This window comes from Harpia harpyja, chromosome 8, assembly GCF_026419915.1.
Source record: "Harpia harpyja isolate bHarHar1 chromosome 8, bHarHar1 primary haplotype, whole genome shotgun sequence".
In the NCBI taxonomy this organism is placed as follows: Eukaryota; Metazoa; Chordata; class Aves; order Accipitriformes; family Accipitridae; genus Harpia; species Harpia harpyja.
In genome coordinates, this window is record NC_068947.1 from 5614997 (window position 1) to 5637598 (window position 22602).

Here is a 22602-nt window from a genome sequence, read left to right on the forward strand (position 1 = left end):
TTTTACTGATGGCAATACAACCAACAGTGGCAAAAAAGGCATATAAACATGCTCAGTTCAGAAAGTAGCATTTAGGAACTAATTCAAAATATCAGTAGCCTTTACTATAAACTACTACTAACAAAACTTAAACTCAAATACTCCGCGAACGGACAAGTGGATACAGTAGACCAATGATTATGCTCAGGCAAATTTATTCAGAGTACCCCAAAGCAGAAATTTGCCACTGTCATGAGTGCACAAATTTCACTGTAAAACATGCCTGTACTTTCTGGAATCTGTGTTCTATCACATAATAAAAACATAAGAACAAGAGATACTAAAATGTTAATGTCATAACTACTTTCTTCCCTCCTGAACCAAAGACTATAAATCAAAGAGAAATACTTAAACCTTTCCCCCCCTCCCCCCCTTCTTCTAGCACTCTAAGTACTTATGAAACCCTTACCTTTCGGACCTTTCAGAAAACAAGACACATTAAAAGAATTCTTTAGACTTCCTTACAGAAAGATGGACTGAACAGTGAACTGTGATGTAGATTTTAACAGGAATCAAGGGGGGGGAACACACACACGACAGAAAAGGACTGGGTTTTGTGGGGTTTTTTTAAACTGAATTCACAGAAGAATAGAGTCAAACTTCCTTTGATCCTTTCCTGCCAGTTCCCTAACACCACTTCCCCTTCATCCAGTTAGAGATACCAAGTCAGTGAACAGCAATCCCCACCACGACCGCTTCAGTGAGCCCAAGACTGGCAATAAAAAGTTTTCTCCACCTCCCCCAACCACCAAGAGTAAGCAAAATCTTCTCTTTGAGAAGATATGGATTCCTCAAAAGGTGAGAGAAGTAGGAGTTCTTCCCTCATCTTCTCTGTTGTTTCTAGGAGGGGAATCCTCCATCAGACTGAAGACACCTGTCCACTAACACTGTGTTTTGACCTCTCACTAATGGATGTACATGAGAACAAACGGCACCAGGACTTCTGAAAATGAAAAGCCCAGAACTGAACTGTACAGATAAGAACCAAACAACACAAGCCTCTGTGCCCTGATCACATCTTGGGTAACATACGCTCTCGGGAGACTTGCCATGTGTTTTTGTTAGAACTTTTACAGAAAGTGGTCTCAGTTAGGGAAAAGCAGCTTTCAAGTGACTGGGTGTTGCTCCAGAAATAGAAGTACTGTTTGTCACAGTACCAGCAATGTCTGCGTTGTTGGTACTAGTGCCTGTTGTTGGTACTAGCCGAGTAACAACAGGAAAGATCAGTGAAGATCCCTCAGTGTCCGCATTACTACAGGAAGATGTCATCCAGTTAATGGTACTAAAAACATCAAGACCTACTGTACAGAGTTGCTGAGAGCAAGTAACTTTCTTGTCTTTGGAAAACTTAAAGTTGTCCTCTACAGAAGCCACTAATCCATCTCCCTCTCATGGAGCCCTTCCTCCTAGATGAAGGAACTCTATTTCAACACTTCGGTGACTTTTTGACTTTTTTGGGGTTTTTTTTTTTTTTAATACAGTCGAAGATCATTTCTAAAGACAGATCAAAAAAGCTGATCTTACGTAGGTCTCTCTGAGGCCTAAGGCTACCTTCAGCCTCATTTACCTCAACTCCCAAATCTGAAAAAGGATTGGCAGGTAGAACATTTACTTGACTTAGAACTTTCTTTAAAGCAAAAGCAGCATTTACTGTACCTAGAGAAAGGGCTTCAAAAGCAGAGAGGCAGGTTTCATTTAAGAGGGTCTACATTCTGCCATTTATAAACTTAATTCCTCTGCAACAGATATAGTAGAAACTGCTTTCCCCTTCTGTCCCCTCTTCCTTTAAACTGGATATTCCAAGAAAACAATAGTAAAAGAATGTGTGTTACAGGAAGTGCTAATAAGCTCAAACCAATGCAGAAGGAAGCTGGATGCGATCAGGGACTTATCTCACTGTCACTACCCGCTACTGAAACCAGTACACATCCAAGGCTAACCTCTTCAGTACAGAAGCAAGAGAAAGTACAAAACTGCATACATCATCCTGAATGATTATTCAAAAAGCTCAAGCTCACAGCACATGAGGTATTTTCAGGCGAACAGCGAGATCTGCTTTGAAATACCTGTATAAAATGCTGATACTCAGGAAGAAGTAACAGCAAGCAAACTTCTATAACCACATTTTTACAATGCTGTCCTAACAGCAGGAAATGAAGCACAGACCCAGACTAAAATAACTGCTACTCCACGCTGTCCATTTGAAACTTACTAATGAGTTGCAAAACCCACGCTAATCTATGAAAGCACTAACAAAAACGTCTCTTTTTAAATATAAATTCATGCAAGCATTACGAGTTCAGTTACAACACTTACTCGGCAATTCCAAGATTACTAAAGTCACATCCGTACACTACCAGGTCACCTAGCAGCTAAAATTCGATTTGTACCAGGGAAGGACATATAGTGGCATTTCAGTAGAATTACCCAGAAAATAATAAAAAGTTTTTACCACCTTCAAGTCAGCAGTGGGAAGAAAGATGTTATTTGATGTAGAAATACTTGCTGGGAGAAATTTATTCTATTAAAGTTTTTTGAGCAAATATGAAGCAACAGAGTGAAATTGTACCACATTAACACTTTGCCTTACCTGGACATGTCATTTCTGATCTGACATTAGCAGGATTACAGCGAGAACTACTATTCCATCAAGATAATCTTTAGAATTTGAGGAAAGGCAGGCAGATACATTTCAACAGCAATGCTCCACAAAAGACCTAGTGCCTGGCTTACTACTTCTGCAAGCTGATCTTCAAGAACATGAAAGCCAAATTTTACATTCCTTTCATAACTTGCACAACATCCAGGTAAAAACACAAAACAAAACAAAACCCCCAAACCAACAAAAAACAACCACCCCCTCTACTTGCTCTGAACTATTATTGATCCCATGCCCAAAGCCAAAAAAAACCAAAGAAAACAAATCCCTAACTCTTTCAAGTGCTGTGAATAAATGTCCACAGCTTGAGTTAAGCCAAAGTATACAAACTCCCCACAGAACAAAAAGAATTGTACTTGAGGATTTATACCAATGTGACAAATGACAAATGCTATGATGCTATGACATACATAGAAAGAAAACAAGCCTTTCGCCAGCTATTTTCAGTAAGTTGTGACATTGTTCACTAGTATGAATTGTTCAAACAGATGAGAGTTCAGGACAAATTACCTTAGAACATAACCAAGGAAGGGAAAAATGAAAGCTTAAAGCTGTAACAAGATTAAAACACTAGCACTGCTGTGGATCTTGTTATCAAATCTGCTAAGAAACAGTCAACACTGAATACATTTTAGAAAAGTATCCTTTTTTTTTTTTTTACAACATCCAAGACAAGTACTGATAGTATTAGAATTTTTTTCTAAAAGTATCCCTAGATCAACCATGATTTCACAGAAATTGATCCACTTTTCAAATTAATATACACTGTAGTGGATAGACAATTTCATTTGAAAGCAAGCATTTCATTAAAGCATACTGTGTGTGGAACACGACTGATTGAACATAATCTGCTGAAAGGTGTTTTTAAGAAAACATTCTTAATTACCCACCAGCAAGCCCACACGCAGGTAGGAAAACTTCTATACTTCAGCTGTAACAGTCAGGTTACTGAACACTACTATAGCAGAACAACCTTTATCTCTGTTCTGTAGCTTTACTCTTTGCTTATGAAGCCATCCTGCTTTATACAACCCTCTGAAAAGAGCAAAAGAAGTAATTTTCCTTACAAAAGAGCTAGGTTAGGACAAAACCTGGTAATACATTGAAGATGCTTTTAAAATACCACTACTTTGAATTCAGGCCCTGAATAAAATAAAGCCCACCTGGAATGCAAGAACTAATGCTTCTTAAGAACACAAAGCTGTATATAACCTTAACAGAGATGACATTGTTCACTTTTATACTATAGTGCTATGCTGGCTATTATGAAACAGTACTTGAAGAGGGAGAAACATTCAACCTAGTAATCAACGGGGTGTAAGAATATTGAAATGTTAGTTCCACTCTGACATTAACTGAGATAGATCACAGAGTGTGATCTATCTAGTACAATTAATCTTCAAAAAGAGAAAAAGAAGAAGAAAACCCCCAAACATTAAGAACTCGCTGCCCATCCTGATCTGTAGGGTTAATTAGCAACACTGTAACTTTGTCTCACCTTCTTATTACATACTGAATTTCGCCAGATGTATTCCAGCTTCTCATGGCAATAAAAAGGCTTCAGTGATGTTTTTTCTGGTAGTTGGGCCCATGAGTCTCCTGGATAGTTGTACCACAGTGACAGCTTCTAAGCACTGACCGACACAGCACAGAAGTCACTGACCAACTATCCACCTCATACAGAATAAGAGGTACTCGGAATGGATACTCAGTACCCCAGAACCATCTACACTATCAGGTCGGACTTACATCATTTGTCTGAAGCTGGAGAGACAAATTTGCGTAGTATTACTAGCATATTCACAATTTGAAAGCCTTTCAAAGGACAACTTTGACTGATACTTTAAGGTTTGGCAGAGTACAAGAACCTATCCTAGAACTGTTTTCAACCAACACCTTCAACATTTGCATACATGAGTCTAAACAAGTATTTCAAAACTCTCATCGTTCCATTTAGAAAGAATGCTTCACACATGGCGAACTGGCACCATGACATCACCAGACAAATCAATCAAAATTCAATCTCGACAAAACGATTCTTGGTCCTTCACGAGAACAAGACAGCTAATAGCCCTTCAGACAATATTTTAGTCTATTATGCCCATACAGAAGTAACAATCTGCAGAAAATTTACGTTATATAGGTAACAGAAGGATAGCTCCAACTTGCAAAAAAAGACAAATAATACCAGGAAAGTTTGGCAGGGATTTGAAAGTAATACCCTAATATCAGTTTACTGCACTAGGCAGCACCACCAATTCCCAGTTTAGCTTTTTTTTTTTCTGTTTGAGTAAAGACAGTAACAGGGACAGGAAAAAATATTGCAAAACCACAAGTCACAGCTGTTTCTACCTTGTAACTTGAAACACTTGCAGTCAAAAGTAGTCCAAAAGGTGCTTATGAAAAAGTCTCAGGCTTTGTATCAACTCTCTCTTAGTTTCGCTATCCATTTGTCACCTGCCTTTCAAATGTACCATGTAACAAAAATAACTCTTTCACTGCAAATATCTTTACTCACATGCACACAGGTGCATACACACCAGGCACTGCACCTACTTCAGTTCACAGCAGTGGAAAGAAGAGCATCATACAGACGCTCCTAGAGCAAAACGTGTCATACCCTAGTTGAGTTGGATGACTAAGCATACATGGTAGACTTGACATTATCCAGAATTTACTGGATTTTATCATTTACTCAATGTTTGGACCATCACTGGAATATCTCTGGTGTCAAAGAAGTAAATCAAAGGCTTCTGCTTGTATTGTTAGTGATTCTGCTAAAACACTGCTGCTGTAGAAGTAATTTGAACTATCATCCCACTTGAAGATAAAGCTCTTTGAAAAATAACTCAATAAAATGCCTTCCTAAGTTCCGTATTTATTATATACTGCAGTGCGCAAGGAAACGTGTAACTCTGACCCTAAATGAGAACACTTTTGCAGGTCATACTTTGAGGCTACTTAATGCTATTTAAAAATGCATAGAAGATGAATCACCACAGGTTTAAAGTCAGGAGAAAGCATCTACAGACCAGTGCAACCGAAAACTTAACTTCATTGAAGCACTACATAATTTTTGAGAGGGGACAGAAAGAGGCAAGCTGTTAGTGGATAACCTTAAGAATCATGTTAGTGTATTCTCTTGGACAAGTTCAAAGGAATCCTTTACCACTAGGATTACCATTTACTCATCTGCAACTCAATGGACAGACATCAGTACAGGTGTATCACCAAAGCTGGGTGGAAAAGAGGACTCGTTTTCACAACACCTATTCAACTTATCTTGCCTTCCTCAAGATGATGACTAATGGAAGGAAAAAGGAGGCTCAACGAGATCCAGGAAACAACAAGAAAGAATGGACACAGGTCTCACGGATCTCTTTACATTTATCTGCCATCACTTACAGTAAAGGTTATGACCCAAGCCAGGTAAAAATACATCATAAAAGTATAGTTTCCTTATAAGCATCCATCACACTTATCCAACTCACTGTACCTACCTAAACCAAAAGATTTAAGATTAAAGGCAGACTTAAATGCTGATTTTATTATCCTTTACTAATGTGTGTAAAATTTAATACGCTAGTAATTTTATGGATGAACCGAGACAGTCTATATATACGTTAATACAGGCTGTTATGGCATTCCTCAGATTGCTGCTATCAACTGACACCATTCACAAGACAGGACAAAGGGCAGGCTTCAACAAATGTTGTGAAATACTTTATTTTTAAGAATCCTGTTCCTCTCTCACTACTAAGAGGAAACGAATTTAACATTTCTTCTTTTTACATGAAATATGCTAACTGAAAATATACTTGAAAAGGGGCAGAAGAAAGTATTGCTCTTCTCACAGATCTAGAAAACGAAATGAAAGCTATCAGAAGAGACACTGACCTTTGACCATGCAGGCTTTACCTGTAAGTTTTAAGAGTTCTTTTATACTAAGCCCTCCGAAAACAGAACTGGTCAAGTGGACCTGTTACAGAACATAAGCCTATAAACAACTACTAAATTTTGTAACAGTGAACACCAGCACTAAAAATAACGGACGCCTATCGATACATCAGACGGACGGGTTGGCCTAGCCGCTCGCAATATTTCTTTAGAACGGAAGAGGGTAAAAGGAAAGCTACTGCAAAATGCCAAGCTGAAAAATCTTGAAATGTAGTTATTATAAAAGCAATTATAAAAGCACTACAAATAGCTATCTTTTTAGCTGATTTCTTTATTTAGCTAATATTTACTGTGTTATCAGCTATAAGCCTATTAATAGACTACTAATAGCATCTTTACAAGTTAGATACCACTGAAACCTTCAAAGACAGTTTTATGCATATTTACCTGAACACAGTATCCTGCTTGAAGTTTTTCCACTACCTTCCAGCGTGGCATACCTGGGCCATTCTGGTTTTTTTGGTGACAGGGATTCTCTACCAAACTCCAGAGTACAGTTACTCTCAAGCCATCTACGCAACTGCCTTTCCCTTCCTTGTTTTCTCCTTGCTAAAGCAAGGGAAAGCACAGCCAATATCACATTACAAAGTCATGTTTGAACAAGGGGAAAACACACCAACTGCACAGTCAAACGCTAACACTGGAACAGTATCAAGCCATAAATAAGAGCAGCATCCTTCCACCATATCCACCCATATTAAAAGGCAAACCAAAAAAAACCGAAGCTATTCTTCCCAACAGCCAATACAAGCAACCGATAAGATCTCACATCTGACCTGAAGACAAGATTCCGGACAGAGCGCAACTAAGGCCTTCCTACCTTTGGGGGCCTTCTGTCTCCAGAGCCAAGCCACAACAGCAGCATCATCATACTGCAGTCAACATGTCGAAGAGGCAGTGGCAGCTCTCTTACCTGTGAATTTCTGCCGGGTTTTTTATTTTTTAATTTTTTTTTTTTTTTTTTTTTTTTTACACAGCAAGAGCAGCACCTGTGGCCCAGCAGACACCACAGCCGCCCTCCTAAGCGGACACCCTCTCGGGATCCCCGGGCAGCCAACCTCCCACCCTCTCCGAAAGGCTCCAAAAAAACAAAGACCAAAGTTTCCTCCGCTCGGTGCGTGGGAGTGCGGCAGCAAAACAGGAGCCAGGATCAACACCAGCACCCTCCCAGCACCACACCCCTGCCCCCGCACCCCACCGGACACCCCCCACACCCCCCCGGGGGGCAGTCTGTCCCCGTCCCCCCCCCTCCCCGGACCCCCGAGGGGGAACCCGCCAGCTCCAGCCCGCTCCCACCCCGCTTCTCCCTTACCCGGGGGGGGGGGGGGGTAGGGGGGTCACCCCCCCCGCCTCCCTCCCTAACGGGGCACCCCCCGGCAGCAGGGCAGCCCCCCCCCCCTCCTCTCCTCCCGGCCTGCCCCCTCACCGTTCTGCGCTGGGGGCTCGGCTCCGGCGGCGGCTGCATTCCCGCCCGCCCGGCCCCTCACCTCACCTCAGCCCCGGGCCTCCGGGACGGCGAACGTTTGCCGGGGGGGGGGGGGGGGAGAGGGAGAGGGAGAGGCGCGTGCCCCCCCCGGTGAGGGCGCGCGGAGCGGGGGGGGGGGGGGGGGGGGGGCGTTCTCCCGGCGGCACCGGGTCTCCGCGAGACAAGGGGAGGGGAAAGGGGGGGGGGGAAGAGAGGAGGGGGCGGGGGGGGGGGAGAGGGAAAGGGGGGGGGGGGGCCTGGAGGGCTGCGCGCGGCCGGGGAAGCGCTTCCGGGATCGGCCGGGGCTCGCGCCTGCACGCTCAGCGCGGGGCGTTAGAGGCCGCCGGGCGCGCGCCGGGGGGAGGGGCCCGGCCTGCGCCGACCAGGCTCCGACATGGCGCGGCCCGCGCGCCGGGGCTGCCCCCGCCCTCGCGAGACTTGGGCGGCGCGAAGGGGGAGGGGGGGTGGGGGGGCGGGGTTTGGAGCGCGCGCGGTAACGAGCGGCGGCGGGCGCGAGGCGGGGCGGTTGTGTGTGTGAGGGGGAGGCGGCGGCCGGCTGTGGGATCCGCCGGTACTCCTGGCCTCCACGCCGCGATCTTTTTTTTTTCCTCAGGTCGTTTAAATAAAGGTTTCCCGGAGCCGGTTTTGGGGCTCGCTGGAGGTCGGCCGGCCCGTCTCCCGGCGTTATCGCGCAGGAGCGGGGTCGGCGGAGGGGAGGAGAGGTGTGCGTGGGGGGGGGGACCGGGGCGGTCGGCGGGTGGGAGGTAGCATCCCCTTGACAGAACCCTCCTTCCGAGCGCGGCTGGGCCCTTATGGAAACTTTGGGGCGTTATTTTTTTCTGAATATTGACAGGAACGTTAAGGTGTGTGGACACGTTCTTGCTCGCGGAGCAGGCGATAGCTGTGAGCAGAAAAATGCCCGTGTGCTGCGCTCCTACCCTCGGCTCTCCTCATCCTGTGCCATTCCGAGTAATGGTTTTGTGTCCCTCTGCTCGCAGGACAGACTTCAGGCAGTTGTGATGATACAGACTGGTCCAGCATGGACTTTTCATTGACGTCAACCGAGGCTGAAATCTTCCTGTTGAGGCAGAGCCTTGCAGATGGTTTAGTGGGTGTACATGGATTTTTCATCCACAGACTGGGCCGTAGTTTGAGGTTACGTTCTTCTGTTTGTGTGCCAGTGTAAGCTGGTCTAAAGCATCTCCTCCCAAATGATAAAGACCATGATTTGTGTTTCTCGGGTTTTTTTTATGTTCCAATATTTTTCTGTGTTCAGCTAGCACCTCTCTTAGGTAGACCTTTTTTTTTAATTCTTCTTTCTTATCGCTGTTCGTCAGAGCCACAGAAACACCATTGCACTGAAATTAATCGGAGCAGATGCAGAGTTCCTGTAACCACCTTCTGTCTCTCTCTGGTAGAGAAGTGGGAAGTGCAGGATGAAGGGGTGAAAGAAGGGGACATGTATCTTGTGTTGCCATTACTGATTCTCCATGTCATCTTCTGTATGCGGAGGCCTTGGTTGCTGTATCAGAGGCTACGTGAAGTTAATTAAGGGATTCCTGTATTCTAATTCCTACATCGGAAACAAGCCAAGCCTGAGCAGCATTTCTGGAGAGGCAAGATGCAAACCCAGAAGTAAACAGGATCTTGGTGCAACAGTACTGTTATCTAACAGAGACTGATTCTTATCCTATGACTGGAATTAATACCAAGGTGCTAAAGTGCGTGTTCCTCAACAAAAATCCGTAATTCCCAAATATAAATGCGTGCTTTTGGACCAATGAATAGTTCCAGTAGCTCTATCTAGTCTCTCACTTTCTTAAAATGTAAGAAACAGCCCTTTGTATAGCTGTTGATTCTTACGCACATGTCTCGGCTAGCCAGCATAGCGTCATGCAAGTAAGCGCCATGACTCCATTTCAGTTCAGCAGCAACCAGTCCTTTATTTTTGTTTGAAAATGATGCTTTTCCCTGCAACCCTCTGCAATGAACTGTAATGGAAGACTATCATCTAGCAATTGCTTGATTTATCTGCACCCATCCCATTTTCAAAGCAGGAGTGTTCCAACAGAAATTTGCAGAGCCTTCGTGTTTTTCATCTGCCCTTAGCTAGTCATAGATTTGAGAGCAGGATTGTGCTACTGGCAAATTAATCAGTCTCGAAACTTCACAATTAATCATAGCAGAGCCAGTGCTCTGCTCAAGAATTGAGGAGAAAAATCCTTATGGGTATTAGGTGCCTGATTACCCCAGAAATCAAAGATTGTATATGTTTTAACTTCACTGAACACATCTCTGAAAGGAGTTCATTTTATTGCTGATCCAGTTCTTCTGTCTCCTCTTATCCATATGACAACTACAACAATTGATTATACGGAAAAGTAATATTAAGAAAGTATTTAATGTATTTTTAGCTGCTTCTAATGGGATTTAGCAGCTGGAAACAAGGAGAGCTGGCACTGAGTAATCAGGGCAGTTCTTAGACAGCTGTGTGAGAACCAGTGCATCAGACAGGGCTCTGAAACACATTACCCTTTTTTTCCTGCATTTTAAAAAATGCAATACATGCAATGAAAATTTGAAAACCAGATCTCAATACTTGCAGCTCAGACAGTATCTCAAAGTAGAAGGGAATTCATTGTTAAATCCAGTTCTGTAATAACTTCTAGATGAAAATGCCCCCGGGTTTTGTGTGACTTTTTTAAAATGTAATGCTTATGGCAGTTATTACTACCCATCTTTGAAAGGCCTCAGGTTGGGATTTAAATTCCATGCTACATTCATTTTTAAACAGAACAAAAATGTAGTTATTTCTGCTCCCCTTTTCTCTTTATGAACAGCAATCTAAGAGACCCATTTTCCTATTTTGGAAGAAAGCAATTTTCTGCATGTTTGTGCCTAAGAATTGCAGCCAGAAGAGTATCTTGACAAAATGGCCCTCTAGTATTCCATATGTTTTCTGTCTGAATAGTTCCTGTACTGAGTTAGTTCCATTTACAAATAAAAAGCATAATTTTTCAATGTAAGCACTGTGAACTGAGTCTTGAATCTAAAAAGTCAAACCGAGTTCTTTCTCCCTGTTACAGTGTGGTCAGTAATGTGTGTTTTGTCACTGAAATTTGCTTAATGGTTTTATTTGATGGTGCGTAAAGTAGAATACAGTATGAATCCATTTGTCATAGTTACAAAAAGAAGTAACATTTTTTGGTCTTTTTGTACTTGAAGTAATTAACGTCATTATACAAAGCCAGGAATGTGTGTCTAGAGTAAGGAGGCACCATTTTTTCATATCATTTTCCGTATGGAAGGAAATTATCTTGGGATGAAGTCTAAGCAGAGTAATCTGTAGGCCTGTGGTAATGCCTTGTGTTAGCGTCAGATCCTGCTGACTCCTGTGATAGTTTACTTGTGTACAAGAAGTTGCAGACTTCAGGGTCTAAGCAGAGTTATTTAGGTGGAAGCCTGTAGAACCGGAGCTCACAGTGAAGGATATCCTTTCTATAACAATTTTAATTCTGCCTACAGAATTAAATAGAAACTTGTTGTCCTGATATGTCAGTTAAAACTTCTCAAACCATCTAGCTATTCTTTAATAAATCCTGTGTTTATGAAACCACCTTACTTCTCTCTCTTTCCTTACATTTTAAGGAATGTATCCTTGTCCTTTCCTCATTTTAAGGTGAATTCTATGCCCTAAAAACAATTTCTAGAGCACAATTCATCTACTAAATTTCAAATGTAGCCAAAACGTTTTGGATCTATGCATCACCCTTCGTGCTTTTCCTTTTGCAGCAAAGCTGTTTTGACTCTACTACATACCCTGGTTATTTTTCCGTTTCACATTGCTGTCAGCCATGTGACACTGAGACAACAGTATAAAGTATTTATTGTTTTAACAGATCATGGATCAAGAAGTTGAGTTCAGAATGAAGATATCTTGAAACTTAAGAGTAAATACAGCAATACTGAAGTTGAGAAGTCAAAATAAACCTCTGAGAAAATGGAAAAGATTCCTAAGAGCACTCAAAAAATGTTACTACTTTGTTTTAAGATGTAATCTTTTCTGCCTTATGAAATGCAGATCTAAGCAACTGTCAGTTGTTATACGCTCTGAAGCGCTACCTAACACAGTTTGGGGAACCTGTTGGTGTATGTGTAAATGTGCATGTATGTCCGGTAAATGAGAAAGCGTTATCCCTCACTATTATCTTTTCCATGTCTCGTGTTCTCCACTTCAGACATACAACACTATGATCACATCTGTATATATACCAGGACATTTTCAAGGCTTGCCTTTGTATTCTCAGGTTCTGTGAGTGAGTCTAGCAAGCGGGGACAGAACTCTGCTGCTGTTTAGGGAATGGTTTTTTGACACAGTACAACGCAGACACTGGGAAGAGCAGTAGAGCTAGTGCCAGTGTGCACCTTTTAGTTGGCTTTCACTCTCCTTGAAGAAAAGCTGTAGAGAAGTCCCCATTTTTCTCTTTGAAATTTTCATAATTAAGTTTGCTGCTTTACAGATTTCTAGCCTGTGACTTGGAAGAACTAGATTCTACAGAAATACACATTCTCCATAAGCATGCTTAAGAACTTGTGAAAAATTTCAAGTGTTCCTTTGCAGAGTCTTCTTAACTGCTGCAGTCCTACCATAGACATTGTCACTAGAGTTACTTGGTGCTGAAAGACTGATGAATCCATTAGTAGTAACATATAAAGTAAGTGTCATGGCATAAGTGTTTTCTGAGTGTTTGAACGGGATATATAGTGTGAGAGAAGTGAAGAGACATGCTTGCACATATGCCTTTACGAGCATGCATTTTCATTGTTAGGGTTCCAATATTTTAATAATACAATTCAAAGAGGATTTGCGATTTTTTTTTTTTTTCCTAAAGTGACATGAAGACTGTATTTATCTTTTGGCTGATCTATATAATTGATTCCTTTGGGAGTATTTTTCATTGCAATTAACTTTGGTGCTCTGGCCGATTCCAGTTTCTAAATACCTAGAGTTTCCCTGTGGTAACAGGAATTTAAATGAATGATGTCATTTGGTCCTTCTGTGCCAGTGCTATTGTGTGGGACTACTGTATTCTGTAAAATTAGCTGTCCTTTTTTATCTTAGGTGTGGCTGTACTTCCGCAGTGGACACAATGACTGTGGTGTAAGTCCGTTTTACCATTTACAGCCTGCATGTGTTACATAGATATACCTAGATTGATGAGTATGTGATTTGTAAAGTTGCTGGTAAAGGATTTTGAAATTCTTAGGGATAAAAGAGATACATTTGCAAATTATCACAATAGAAGATTGCATGTGCTTTTCTTAACTTAGGATTATTTGGTGGTTTGCAGTTCATTCAAGATGACAGTAAAATTTTTGCCATGATTCCTGTAATCGGATCTAGTAGTATCAGGGCGGTATTTCCAGCTTCCAGATTTTTCACTGAGGTGTGACATTTGAAAGGGAGATAGTACTTTTGAATTGTACCGATTGCTTGTCTAAACTCGTCATCCCATACTGTCAGTGGCCCAGTCATTGCTCAGTGCCAGCTTATCCTGTGAACAGGAATATGGGCAGATAGCAGATTACCACATCACATCAGATAAGGTTGCTAGTAAGAGCAGTCAGAATGATTGGGTCAGAAAAACCCAATCTGTAGAAATGAAATACCTGTACTTATGGGAATGCGTAAGAGTTCGGTGCAACATACAGAAAGCACTACTCGCTGAGGATCAAATGTTTCTTACATTTTTTCTTGCTTTCCTAGTCGTATCTGTTGGGCAAGAGAGACGTAAAGGGTGTTAGAGCTGTGTGGTTTGTTCCAGAGGGGAGGAGCAGTGTGTTTTGACTGTGATGCAAATACTTCCTTTTGCTATCTGTTGCTATATTGCTGGAAAGATACATAAGTATAATAGAAAATTATTTTCAAACCGTGCTCTGTAATACTACAGAAAGTTGGAACAGTGCTGCAGGATACGAATAAAAACCAAATATTTACATGATATTTGGGAGATTTCCTACTCATTAACTGAAATACAATATATCTCATTCTGTGATTGTTTTGATTGTATTTTACAGCCCTCTATGGAATGTTTAGTTTCAGCCCTACTGAAATATTTTGGGGCAGCAGTAAGACTACTTTAGTAGGGCATAAGATGTATGGAAAACACTGTTAGCATTCAATCTATTGAGCTAGCACTTACAGTATCTTTACTCAGTAAATGATGGGGCATAACCAAACCAAGTTTAATCTAGCTAGCATGCAATTTAACAGTCATAAAAACATAGCACTGTCGGTTTTAGTGAGGGTTCACAAACGTCATGCGTGTGTACGTGTATATATATGCAGGGTTTTCTGCAGGTTTGTACAGTGATGAAGTGTGTGCTGCTGGGTCTGTATTATTTCTGTTGCTGTTTCTAGCTAGATAAAAGTTAATGTGAGCGTGCCCAACTACAGCACAACCAACTCTCGTTGTAGAGACATCTGCACACAGGCTGCAGTGGTGTCATAGTACATAGAGTGGGTTAGTAGCCAGAGATTAACGTAATTTATGACCTGCATGTGTTGCTAGGTAGTTAATGGAAGATTTTATCTCAAGTCACTGGACAAAGCATGTAACTTCCTGGACCTTGAAAAGGAAGCTTTAAGGTAGACCCCCATAATTAAATAGTTAAAAATGTCTTGATCATTGATTTCCAGTTTATGATTATCTTGCTAGTACTGCATGACACCTTACAGCTGGAGTAGTTCTGTAAGTAAGTCAGCAGCACCACTTGTAGAGGAAAGGTGGGGTTCTTGAAGAACGCTGGTAGTTCAGGGAGAGTTGAGGCCAAGACATTTTTTAAACCACAGCTTGTGCTGCAACACTTCATTGAAATAGTTCCCTCAATTCCCGAGAAGCTAACGCTTTACTCTGAAGACATCTGTGACTGCATTCCCTGTTCCAATCTCCCACCTCAGGACAATAATCAGTAAAGTACTAAACTCCCAGCAGCCTGTGACATCTGTGAATATTGTAAAGGTCTAATGATAATCTAAGGTCAGAGCAGAGCACGAGACAAAGTTGGTGGTTCTCAAGGACTGTGCGCAATATGACTTCAGTGCTTGTAATACCATGTCCTTCTGCAGCCTTGGCACTACGGACTGTTGTATGCAGCAATGAGATTTTGCAGAGTCACTTACAAATGCATCTCATGTAGAGCTGAGGGTACATAGCTTCTGTTTGTCAAAGTCATACCAGGTCATATGTGGTGTTTGAGTTGTTAGTCAGCTTGCTTGCTGAGTTGCATTAGTTTCCAAGCGGGACTTCTTTCATCGCCATCTAGCTGAAAAGCATTCTTCTACCTGATGCTGTGGTCAACAGTAGCAGGTGCATCCAGCAGTTCCAATGAGGTTTACCCCAAATGAAGTGAAATGTGAAGACAGCTGATGCAAAAAAAGTCTTCACTTCTCCTTAGATTTGTCTCTCTGCTGAGGTCCTTTTGCTAGGTGCTGCATATTCCTTGGTAATAACTTCAAAGCAATTAATTAATCAAGCCACACAGCATCAAGTATCTGTGATTCTGTTGTGATCCACAGACCACTGGTTGTTTGGGAAAAGCTAGTTACAGGACCTAATACAAAGCATATGAAAACTGGAAACAAACACTGCTGTCACCAGGCAGAATTAGATGAACGTTGAATAAGACCATTTGTAGGAAATTCCAAATGGTCTATGGAAAAGTCTTTTCACTGAGACACTCGTAATAAAGATTCAACACCTTCCGCTCTCTTTAAAACTAAACAGTCCTCAAACTTACTCCACCATTTTTCTCCTTAATGAAAAGAAGTAGATCCTCTGAAGATGAGGAGGAACTTATTGCTGCTGGTTTTGTATGGAAGACTTAAATTTTATAGAATTGGGCAACTATTTTAAAATGCATAGCTTAGATGCATTTGTTCTGTACTATTCAAGGCTGTCCCAGTCCAGCCTTGTGTATTTTTCTCTACACAGGTTAGCAGAGCACAGAAACGAGTTCTGTTTAACCTTCTGTCAGGTACTGCAGGAATAAGAACAAGCAAAAGAAAGAGAATTGTAGCAATTAAAAAACCATAGAGTTGTCTGACCAGGCAAAATATAGAGTGGCTTCCTTCAGGCCAGTAGTTTGAAAAGCTAGGCAAAGTTCACAGAGGGGAAGGAAAAAAAAAAAAGAAGAAAAAAGGTAAATGCTGAGTATTAGAGAGACAGAACTCAGGGAACTAATGCCTTTTAAATAACCCTTTAATCTGACATGCAGCTTTCTACCGGAAAAATGGAATGTATTTTCCTTTGTGTCAAAGTCTGTGCCAACGCGATAGTAAACACAGTGAATGCAAGTTAAAAAGAATGAAAGTTTTCATTATTACATTGAAATTAATGGAAAAGAGAAAGTGAATACTCCATATTTCAGAGAAATAGTATCAGGGAACTAGGTGAAACGGTAAACAAATTAGGGTAAATATTCCACTTGTCATTAATGGTAGTGTCATTATGAAGAATCATATTTTTCAACGTCTCCCTAGCATTGTTTTCTTCACACACACTGTCAATTATATGTAAAGTGAGGTAGCTACTTACAGATAGCTGTGTATTTTTAATTTATGTTGCCACAAGGGAGCCATGAAATCCTTTATTGCAATAAAACACAAAAGCATGTTCTTGACATGGATTATGTTTTTCACATTAGACAGTGGCTGATGGCACTACTATTGAAGACTGTGCTTTAAATGGTCTGCAGGTATGGAAAGTTACTTTTTTGTCTACCTTCTCCCCAAGAAAATGTTTTGTTTCAGAGTCTACATGCCTTTGAAAATGTACTTTCAGCAGTGTAATAGCTGGAATGATGTTATTCATCCTTGGAAATGAGGACCCCACTCCAAAACTTGTCACCCAAAGTTGTCAGGCTATATTGCGTCTGGTGTCAAGTGAAAACCATTCAGTTTTACAGTAAGTAGAAGGTACAGTGAAGTTTAAAGAAATAGCTGCTTTTTAAAATTACTTTTCATACCTCACTTACAGAGGGTCTGCTACTTGTTAACATTCAAGTCAAGGCAAAATTATTTGCGCTTACTTTGGCACAGAAGCTAATCCTTATGCATCGTTTGCATGGGAAGGCAGCCAGAGTCAAAGCATAGACAAAACTCCACTAGTATCCCCGGAGTGGAGGATTTGTAGGACTCCTGGCTCTGCGCCTTTCTTAGCAACGCCATAAATCTTCTGGGACCCATCAGCATAGGGGAGGCTGAGGCTGATTTTTACCGCTTCTATTTCCTATCTCATTGCAGTCTTTCAGCCAGAAGATGTGTGTGCCAAGGTGTACGTAGAGGCAGCTGGTATAGTTCCAGGAGCGAGTTTGTGCTATTGAATTCTGTCAGCCCTGCAGCTTCACTCAGACAAAAATGTTACTGAAGTCAATAAGTTTGCAAGGACTTGCAAAAGCTGTGTGATTTGTTGTTTGGTTTGGTTTTGTTTAAGGACGAGGCAGATTTTAGGACAACAATCAAATGGGACCAGCATTGATTATTTTTCAAGTAACTATAGAAAATATATATAGTGTACAGAAATTAGCTCTTAAACCCATCCCAGCTGGTTTTGGTTTTATATTTTTAAGGAGCACACTTAAACCTAACACAGCTGGAAGATTTCCCCCTGACTTGGTGTACATAGGCTCAGACCCTTAATATAGAAGAAGAGAATCAAGAGGAAGACATACTCAGCTGAAAGAAAATTAAACATGCATATCTTTCTTCCTATGGGTAGATTATGGTTTTTTTCTGGGATTTCTCTTCTATGAGTTATGACAATGTGCAAATTTTCATTGCTGTATGGTTTTTAGTTGTTAATGACAGGATCCCCAGACATCAGAGAAACCCATACTGTCAATTTATATTTCCATTTCAGTCCTCTCAGTTGTCAGTGTAAGCTGAGAGTCCTATCTAGATTTTACTTTGGCAGGCTAATAACCCTGAAACCAAGTGACCACCCAGAATCTCTTACGAGAGCAGTACACTCATTAAAGATAGTTAATAGACCAAAACAGCAGTTGCTTTCCAGGTCAAGGCTACCAGAGGCTAAATTGTTTGAAGTTTGATTTCATGTAGCCTAAGAACAGGAAAAGTCTATAATTAGGTGTGTTTAGTTCACTGTCCTTTTGCTATCATGCATGCAGTATGATAACCTGGAGTCCTAATTCAAATGAAGGCTTTGTCAGCTCAGTTTAGATAAGTGCTTACAGGGTGAGCTTTGTTATTAAAATTGAAATGGTAGTTCCAGTCTAATATCTTCTTCTTATATATGTATAACTTTCTTCAAACTCTTGGGTTTTGCCTGAATTATGTCTTCATCTGTCTCATCTCTGACTATTTATGTCTTCTATGTTACGCTACTGCCATGGTATAGAAATCCCCACTCCTGTGCAAACTGTTGTTCTGGCACAGTTCTTGCTGATATCTGCGAGGCCTTAGCATCTCGCTAAGTTTTGTTAGATCCTAATTCCGTTTGTTCTGCAACTATTTGTAAGACAAATGTAATGGTTTATTGACATCTGCCAGTGGTGGAAGTGTCCCTACACTGAAATGTGGTTGCATGTAAGGACTTACTACCTTGCACCACGTCTCATAATTTGTAATAGTGAAGAGCAGGGTCTAAGTGTGTGTAGGGGACACTCTGGGCTGGAATAGTAGCATTTCATAGACATTTAACACTGGCAAAAAAACCTATGCAGGATGTTTTTTCTTTAAGTAGTGTGAAAAGTACCTGCCTCAGTTACACCTCTGCATCTTCAGTGACACCAGAGCATTTGTAATATGTGTTGTCAAGTCCTGAATTTGGCCTAGAAATTATGAGGCAGTTTAAATTTTTTCTTACATGTGATTTTGCCAGTACAGTTAAAATATACTTACATTGAGACATTTGCTCTCCAAGATACAAACCACCTTTGTTTTGCTCTCCAAGTATTCATTTAAGACAGTTTAGCTTATATACTGTGATTGCTTCCTAACAATAAACAGTAGAAACGTAGTTCCTGACAGATCTCCTATTCGTTCATCCTCCCCAAAGTATTTTAAGTAGATAATTAACACTGGGTAATTAGAAGCATCTTCAGTCTGTGTAATTGCACAGACTATAATTTTTCATAGTAATGTGATTCATTTTATCTAAAGTTGTTCCACACATATCTTTGTAACAATTTAATCTGCATGCCTAGTTGGTGCTGCCTTCCCTCAGTTGCCTTCATTTTGTGGGATGCTCAATTAGTCACAAGGCTAAACAGACAGATTCAGGCACATCCACAGCTTTATTTGAGTACCCTTTCCTCAGTGAAATCCTTTATAGGATTTTTTTTTCTGTATAGGACTTCTTTTTCTTTATAGGATGTTTTTTCTTACACACTATCCTGAGGGGCTAAACCCTCAGCAGCAGCACAGCCCTCAATTTATAGATAGCACACCAAAAGGGAGCAATTCCATGGTCATTACTTCCTAGGAAAAGGAAGCAAGCGTCCGTGAAGACGGAGGGATCTGTTAGCCATGTGTATCTTTTTCCACAGCTTTACAGAAAGCACAGAATATTGACACTTCTGTTCTCCCCATCATGGGCTTCTGTACGTTCTCGGAAAAAAACCTGCCTCTCACTGCCATAGTAAACCGTTGTGGTTTTATTACTGGGGTGCTGCATGAATCTAAATCAGAGCGCAGGTTTGGCTCAGCAGAATTGACCTGTAAGTAATGAGCAGCCACTGTAGTCTACTGTGTTACATGGAAAAAAATGCAGTTTGGTAATTTTCATTAAAAAAAAAAAGTTTTGTAAGCAAGCTGTTTAGAGATCAGCACCCATTTTCTAATAAAATTGTAAGGTGAACACAGACAAAAAGTAGTTCATATGTTAACATATTTACATTGTTGCTGTCTTAATGTTTTAACAGAAATATTCTTAGTAAGAACATATTTCCGAAGTGAATGTCGGCTTGGTTAACAATTCTAATTCAAGTCATGTGGAACGATGGGCCATATTCTGTATTTAGCCTGGCATGTGGCTCCAGCAGAGAATAAGGTGGGCAAAAGTAATTTCATGCTGTCTCTGTGCTGCCTGCATTCTGGGCTTGATTGGGTCTGCTTGCTTCAGGCCACAAAGCTCAAGGGTTTAAAGTCATAACTGTATAAAATTCAGGGTCCATGTAAGAAAAAATGAAACTCAGCAGAGCTTGGTACAAATGTAAAATGCTTTTGTGATGGGGTCAAAAATAACTTTTGGTTATATTTTTGATAACTCATTGAGGTGAAGTATGTTGCCCAGAAGAGGAGAAAAGGCTATTCATGCGTGGGAAAACAGAAGTGTTTCAGGCATGACTCTCCAAAAATGTCTTGTACTCTGTGCCAGCTCCTGGCACATGAGATGATTCCCCATGCCTTTGATACTCACAGATCATTTCAGTAAACCTTCTTATTCTTCCTGGCTTTACTCAATTTTTCTGTGTTAGGATAGACCATAGTAGGTAAACATGCCATTTCTTGGTCCAGTAGTCATTTTCTCTCTGTTTTAGGAAATTTGTGAGTTTGGTTTTCTCTTCTGTTAGATTGTGTAGTGAAGCAATTGTATCCTTCTTAAATATCATAATTACATCTTTTCTAAGTTCCTCTGTCACATTACTTCCCACACACATGTGTTTCTTTCCATGTTCTTTCTGATGCACCATATCTGAATGACCAAAAACTTGAAGTATCAGTCAAGGAGGTGTTGAGGAGGATTGAGAGAAACAGTAGCCAAGAAATTAGCCAGGCTTCCAGTGAAAAGGAAGAGGCTGAAATACCAGCCTCCAATCTATTGTGAGAGAGACAGACATCTCTCTTGGAGATTTTAAATGTTTGTAGGGAGGAAAGATTGGGTTTTGTTTATTTATCATCTCCAAGAGTCTCTTGGCGACTAGATTCCCTTCTTTTGCTTTCTAACAGCTTATGACTATTCTGACAAAGAGAAAGACTGGAGACATAATTAAAAATAAAAGATAAAGTTCTTTTTTATAGTGCATTTCGTCCACAAGGAAGGGGTCATGGAGTGTAAACCCTAAGGTTGCCTATGACGAGTTTTACAGTTATTTGAGGCATGGACAAGAAGCAGGATCAGTGCATGGTTTCTTTGGCTTTCTCTTCCTTTTGGGAAGGGATGTGTGAAATTCTTAGCTGATAGAGCTCCAACAAAAGGGGAGCACCATTAGCAAAAAGATAGACGTAAATAGCTGAGAAGTGCATTTTCCCAACCCAGGTTGTGCGGCTTTGCTAAATCGGAGGGCTGGGTTGGTATGAGGTCTATGATATAGAGAGAATTTAATGGAGCTTTTTTTACTGTCAAGTGCTGCTAATACTTCTGATAGAGTCCAAAAACAAATTCAGAACATGTTTTGGTGCAACATCACCCCCACCAAAATAAACCAAACTCCCAACACAACACATCTGAATGGCATTGTGACTTGCACATGCACGGCTGTCAACAGGTTTGAGTCAAATTTCCTTCTCAGTTACCCAGCTGAACTTAGAGATTCATCGCCACTTTGGTATACACACTTCTGGACCTTTCCCTGCCAGCAGCCTCTCCTAGTACCAGAAGTGTGATTGCCACTTGCTGTAGGGAAACTTTAGGTTGTGGATGTGTGGTAGTTTTTAGTGACTGAATCTGCAGTGATCAGCTGACTCTGATTCTTTCATTGATACCGCAGTGCACTGTGCATGGCATCACATCCACATGACAAATTTGGAACAGAGCTGGCTTCCCTGCTATCATTAACTTTGGTTCATCACGATGCTTCAGCGAACTGCCAAGCTTTCCAGTAGTAATGTGATAAATATAACCAACTGAAGTAACAACACGAGTGTAAGCAGCAACTTTATCTTGCCGTTTCAACTTTACACTTGGGAAAAGGAATGACTGTTCTGAACAACTATCACAGCAGTTGCTGATATTAGCCTGAGCTGTTGAAGTTGACAAGGTTTCCAAAGGAGACTTACAACGTCCCAGTGGATTCACATTTTATATACGTCAGCTTGTAAATGATTGGAACTTCCTTTTGGCATTACAAGGGATCAGCAGTAAAGAAGCTACATAAGCTAAATTCTCTTTTGCTGTAATTGATGCAATGGACTTTTCAGACGATCTGGCCCAAAGTACGCATTTAATCCTTTCAATGCTATGGGTTTTTATTTATATTAGTGAAACAGCTTTCTCTGGTTTGCCCTGGATTTACATTGATATAAATATACAAAGGATACAGACAGAATCAGGTTCTGGAAAGTGACCATCAAAGAACTTAGTGCTGCAGAAGAAGGGCTAAATACTTCTCTCATCTACATTGTTGTAAATCCAAAGTAATACCGACAAGTCAAAATAATATAGTTTGACAGGGAAATGCGATACCTAATATGGAATGTGTATAGCCTTCAGCACCCACTGTGGTAAATCTCTGCTAGCAA

The 22602-nt window shown here is 41.0% G+C and overlaps 1 protein-coding gene and 1 long non-coding RNA gene across 5 annotated transcripts in view; one reads left to right on the forward strand and one right to left on the reverse strand.

Annotated features, from left to right (window-relative positions):
• Positions 1 to 8211, reverse strand: part of TAB3 (TGF-beta activated kinase 1 (MAP3K7) binding protein 3) — a 48683-nt gene extending 40472 nt beyond the window's left edge. For all 3 annotated transcript variants that reach the window (XM_052794196.1, XM_052794194.1, XM_052794193.1), the window contains exon 1: positions 8082 to 8211. The gene's annotated coding sequence lies outside the window, so the exon portion shown is untranslated. The remainder of the gene's footprint in view (positions 1 to 8081) is intronic.
• A 429-nt stretch (positions 8212 to 8640) lies between these two features.
• LOC128145235 (uncharacterized) lies at positions 8641 to 14122 on the forward strand. 2 transcript variants are annotated; one of them, XR_008236394.1, is made up of 2 exons: positions 8641 to 8691; positions 9119 to 14122. It is a non-coding gene; the product is annotated as an uncharacterized LOC128145235 (long non-coding RNA). The 2 variants fall into 2 exon arrangements; XR_008236393.1 differs by lacking the exon at positions 8641 to 8691 and adding an exon at positions 8736 to 8842.
• The last annotated feature ends 8480 nt before the right edge of the window (positions 14123 to 22602 follow it).